The sequence below is a fragment of the Pan troglodytes genome, chromosome 2, assembly GCF_028858775.2.
Source record: "Pan troglodytes isolate AG18354 chromosome 2, NHGRI_mPanTro3-v2.0_pri, whole genome shotgun sequence".
Taxonomy (NCBI): Eukaryota; Metazoa; Chordata; class Mammalia; order Primates; family Hominidae; genus Pan; species Pan troglodytes.
In genome coordinates this window covers 160,784,327-160,790,326 of record NC_086015.1, presented here as the reverse complement: position 1 = coordinate 160,790,326, position 6,000 = coordinate 160,784,327, and positions in this window count along the sequence as shown.

Here is a 6,000-nt window from a genome sequence, read left to right as displayed (position 1 = left end):
ATACTTTAATTTTTTTCCAAAAGTAATGCTGGACGTAAAGATCTCTGTTACCCATGTTTTTGGGAAAAAGGAAAATGAAACAGGAACATTATCTCGTGTTTACATTTCATGATGACTTGATATTCAATTTACTCACATTTACAGGCAAAACAACCTTTTGACAATTCATTCATCTAAATTAATGAATTGTTCTTACCCTAGATGTATATAATATTGCTCTTTAAACATTTGCCTGACCAAAGATAGAGTGATTCCAAAGATTGTGCTTTTATTTGGGCTTTAAAATTAGCTGCAAATGGATGTGGAGTTTTCTCTGGGTCTTGCGAGGTGTTTCACTCTTCTTCCAAGCCATGTAACTCAATCTTGCTCTTCCCTGGTGTTTGCAGGTGGCAAGAGCTGTGCTGGAGGTTGAGGCCTTGCTCGAAGACACTTGCAGGTGCCACTTGTCTGAAAAGTTCTAATCTATAGTTGGTAGAAATCACAGCAGGCTGAAGGCCAGGGGATTTCTCCTGGGCTTTCCACTTTACCTTTGTGATTTTGTCTAAGTCATTTAACTTCCTAGGGCCTCAATGTCCTCATTTGTAAAATAAGGAGATAAGTCTATTCCTTTAAGCACTACCTTTCTAGATTGTGTGACATATCATCTGCAAAGTGCTTCTATTAGTCAAGAGAGAGATACAAACTCCCACATAACAGGGCCTCTGTGGTTTATAATGATAATAGCTAATATTTTTTGAGGCCCTACCATGTGTCACGCAAAGTGCTAAGCACTTTACATTTACCGCACTATTGGAAAATAGAAAGATAAATTTTTAAAACATTCTAAACATTTCGGTGTAGAATGTCCAAGAAACCTTCATTGCTTTTATGTATGCCACTTGACTCAGCTAATATACAAATCATCGTTAAGTTATGGTCATATACATTTGTGCATTAATTTAACAAAATTCCAAGTCTTAAGTCAAGATAAATCTTCTCTTAGAAGTATTTATAGTAGTATGGCATAAACAACTGTAATACCCAGGTATGCTAATTTCACTTATCTGAAAGAATATGGGATATATACAGGGCAGAGGACTCCCCAAAGTGACAATCTGACTTTCTCTCTGGTGATGGAGTCTTTGAATAACTGAGGTTGGAATATCCTGGGGAAAGAAGGGAACATTGAAAATAAAATATTACTCAATATTTACATTTCAATTTCAACAATGCTGATTTCCATCCCAAAACAAAATACCAACTTGCAAAATCTTCCATGAAATTTTTGTGAAAAATTCCATGTGAAAAATTCCATGAAAATTTTGTGAACTAGATTTGCTTGTTCACAAACAAGACTTTTTGGCATCGCACCTCTACTCACTTAAAAAATGTACTTGATACAGCGAGAGCTGGATGAGACCAGATAACTTTGTACATTTAAGGTATGTTTATGGTAGTCAACATGCTGCTAATGAAAACTTTTTGATCATTGAAAAGTAAATTGAATAACAAGTTATAATGAATTATAAAAACATATGATGATGATTATGAACCAAAATTCTTTCATCATAAATTTTAAAATGTGCTGTAGATGCAGTACATTAAAAAAAACTTTAACGTTCAAACCAAATTGTAATTAGCTTTTATACGAAAAAACAAAACAGAACAAAAAGTAAAGATTATGAAGCTCAGCTTCTTAGTCTTGAAAGAATGTTAAATTTTACACTTAGAGAGGCCATTTTAAATTATCAGTGTTAATTTAGTTTCAATATTTTATTAAACACGAAACAATGCACATGTACAGGTGTGTGCTTGTGTCCCCTGGTTCCTGACCTAAACATTAAGCTTTACTACCTAGTTTCTGAGCTGCAGTACAATGAAAAGGGAGGGTAGAGTTACTTTTATTCTTTGCATACGTCTTAAACATTTAAAAATATAAAGAATAAATTTTAAACTTGTCAGTTCAGAATTAGGCCAGAGAGGCTCAGGAGCAATGATAGGGTAATGGAAGGAAGGACATGAAGACATGAAGGTAGAATCATGTCCTTTCACAGTGACCCAACACAGCTGTGTCTCCACCTTCTTCAAGCCCTGGCAGATGTGTTACCTTGTGGAGATATACTGCCAAGTGAAAGTGGTTTGGATGTTTTCTTTCTCCTTTTCCTCCAGGCCTCATCCACATAATTCACTGACCATTCATATGACAAAACTACATAAACTACTCGCAGGAAAATACCCATTTGTGAATATGCAAGTGTGTCCCACTACACAGAGGGATGCAGCTCACCTACTAAAAAATGGGCAGACACAAAGCGAGCTTTCCATAGAATTCCTGTATCAGACCAACGAGGTGTGTGGTTTCAGGAATCTAGGGAAGGGCTCTTGCTCTAAGGACAGCCATGGTTAATGTTGGCATGCCAACCACTTTAACACCTTCACACAAAGACTTGCCATTTTTCTACAGCATGTTAAAAAATATAGAGTGAAAGTCTACCCAGACTCCTGGGAGAAGCTATTCATTCTTTTTTTAATTTTATTTTAACAAATATTAATTGACTGCCTACCATGCTTCTATAGGATATCCTGGGATCCAACAAATAGACAAAATCTCAGCCTCCATAAATCTTATGTAACAGTGGAGGAGACAAGTAGGTCATGACCAATGCATTTATGTGAATGGATTTTACCAATTTCTTCTATAGTAGTATCACCCCGAGTACCAAGACAGAACTGGGCACTTTAAACCTGAGAAACTGACTATGTCCATGTCCTAATTCCTCAGCTTTTCTGTGGCTTTTTCATGTTCCCATTAACGGCACAATTCTGAAGTTGTGTTTTTGCCACTAAGACATGTTAGAAAGATATTTAAGCTTTTGTGACAGAATAACAGTGTGAAGTATTAATCAATGTTTTCCCCCTGTCCTTGGTATTTCCTTTTTTTCACTAGTAGAGAAAAACTTAAATGCATATTGTTCTTTAAAACTATTTCTGTTAAATCTCAGAGTTTTTCCAACATGATTACAAGGAAAAAGCTAAATGATGGGCTGGATACTTTTTAACTAAATGAAGTCAAGACCTTTATGTAAGAGTAAAATAACAGAATGAAGTTAGAGAGGACACAGAGCTGGTGTGTACATTACATGTTTAGGTGAGTGACTTGATTTCCAGCAATAAACTTCTATCAAATTCAATTTCCTTTCACAAGCTTACAGTGAGTAAATGCAATTTCCCATTCCAAGCAAGCATGTCTCTAAGATTAAACTTATAGTCCATAGAAGATAACAATAAAAGTTTAAAGTCAGTACTTCTCCAAGGAAATTACTGCAAACCAGTTAGGGAATAATTTTATGACAAGAAACAGAAGAAATATAAACATGAAGAAAAGAGACCTTCATCCTAATCTTGCTGTTTATATTCTTAGTGTGTTTAAAATAATCCTCTTGTATTTCACTATTATATATTAAGAATTTCTGGCTGACTCAGTCCTTCATATTCACCAATTCCTATGCCAATAGTCTCCCATTCTTCAAAATTAGCCATGAAACTGAGTGCTGAAGTTTGTGATCCTCTAGCTTTGGTCACAATTTCAGCCAAGGCTAAATCAAATGCATTTCAGAGAAGGTTTAACCTTCTATTCCCATTACTCCTTAGTGTTATCCACACGCTTTCAGCTGAGTGCCTTACTGCGTCCGGGAACAAGTGATGGTGCCTAAAAGAGAAAATCAAAGCATGTTCTCTGATTTTTCAAAAGTCTAACCTTTGAAGGAAAACTGAAAAGACGCTTGTGCATAAACAATATGAAAAATCTGTGAGGATGCTTGGTTGTATAAGTGCAAGACTTGCTGCCCCAGAGATTAGGAAATACTCCCCATAGCAGAGGAAGGAGCAGCAAGGAGTGAGTAGATACTGGGGGCCTTAACAGAGGGAGCCTGCAATTGCAAACACACAGAGCCTTGGAGACCTGATAAAAGAGGAAACCCATCTCTCTTTCCTGGGAAAAGCCTGGGGAGTAGCAATATCTCAGAGTAGAGGTGACTGCCTCTTGTATCAACATAAATTTGCCAGAGGTGACCACATAGTTTAGCCCTGCACAGGACAGGGTGGGAGGAGCAGGCTCAGTCTCTTGTGTCTTGGAAATGTGTGGAAATTAGTGGAGACCCAAAGACTTGCACTGGGGTGTGAGGTATGACATAGCAATAAGGATCAAATGGGAATGAGGACATTTCAGTGGATGCCAGCAGGAAAAATGATAATCCAGATGAGATGGAACACCCTCCTGTGCACCCCCACCTCCTTGACTTACTATAATTTAAATTCCCAATAACTTACAGCAATCCCTAGGAGATAGGTAGAAAATACACATTATTGACTAAAACTAAGATTTTATCACCTACTGGAATGGGAGCTTGAAATAGAAATTGACTTACAGGAAAATAAATGTCCATTTCTTCCACACATAAGTGTATCGACAATATTCTCACCTACTACATTTTTATAAGGAGTTTAGAATTTTGGCTTAATTGGGGTTAGTTGGGGTGGTTCTGGGCAAGGACTTGTTTTGGCAAAGAGATTTTATATCTTTTATTCAGGTTGTTTGTTTGTTTGTTGTTTAGAGGTTGAAGGAATCAAAAGGAAGAGAAGGCTTTAATTTACAGCCAAAACCAGAAGTGGTCATTTGGAAGTCACTAGTATGAATCCTGGATTGGCAAAGACTTTTACCAAGATAAGCCAAAAAAGCGTTTAAAATTAGAATCATAAGGATTAAAGTATAAAATTATTTGGTATCAAATATAATCTTGCTCTCAGAACTGTTATAAAAGTCTAAAACGTTGCATGTCGTCAGTGATTTCTCAGCCCTAAGTATATGTCAAAGTCATCACTAGAATTTTTTTGTAAGTAGATATAGCCAGGTCTTATCCCAGACCTGCTGAATCATAATTTCTCCTGGTAGGGCCTTTTCTGGGCAGTCATTTAAAAAATGTCACAAGGCTGTAGAATAGTTAGTGACAATGGATGTCTGAGAAACCTCTTCTAATGCCACTGGCTGCAAGCATTATCAAAAACTGTGGAAATGGCCATTACTGTATTCATTCAAAAATATTTATTAAGTATCAATAATTTCATGGGCCCTCTAGGAGAGCCTTCTGCTTTCAACTCTAATTTAAAGAGGATCTTCTCTTCTTCTTGATTTCCTTGAGCTCTAAACAACAAAAAAACAAACTGCTTGAATAAAAGACACGAAATCTGTTTGCCAAAACAAGTCCCTGCCCAGAACTACCCCCGAATAACCCCAATTAAGCTGAAATTCTAAATTCCTTATAAAAATGTAGCAGGTGGGAATATTGTCCATAAACTTAGATGTGCAAGAAATGGAACTTTATTTTCTACCTTGCATGCAAGATAATACACTGTTTCAACTTTAACACCTCAATATGAGAAGCGTCACATCAACCCACAGGTGAACTGAAGCCTAGGTCTTCACTCATGGTTTGGCTGGGACTTTTGAAAGAAGCCCAGAGCCAAGAATACTTCCTGAATTCTGCCACTCACATTGTCCACTCCCTGCTCGACTAAGAAGCAAATAATGTTAAGAAGTCTGTTAAGCCTGTCTTTCGAGGGGAGGGCAGGATGGAAGTTTGGAAGTTTAGTAAGGCAGTCATGCTTTCTTATGGTTCTGCCGCAGCGAGTCCTGATCCTCTCCCACCCATCACCTTGCAGTATCGTCAGCCATGCCAGGGAGCCAGACAAAGTCACGTTACCATAAAGGACAGCTATGAAGGACTCCAGCACATAGCAGGCAGCCTTCCCTGACAGCTCTATGTGAGACAATGTCTCCAAAATGCTGCTTTGATTGTATCATGCTCCAAAGCCTTCAGTGACTCCTCACTGCCCACAGATGGCCCTCAAGGATATGCGGATCTGACCTACCTCTTCTAGCCTATTCTTCCATTCCTTTCCTACATGGGCTCTCTCCTCCAGCCAAACGGTCTGTTTTTTATATTTCAAATACTGGCCCACTTC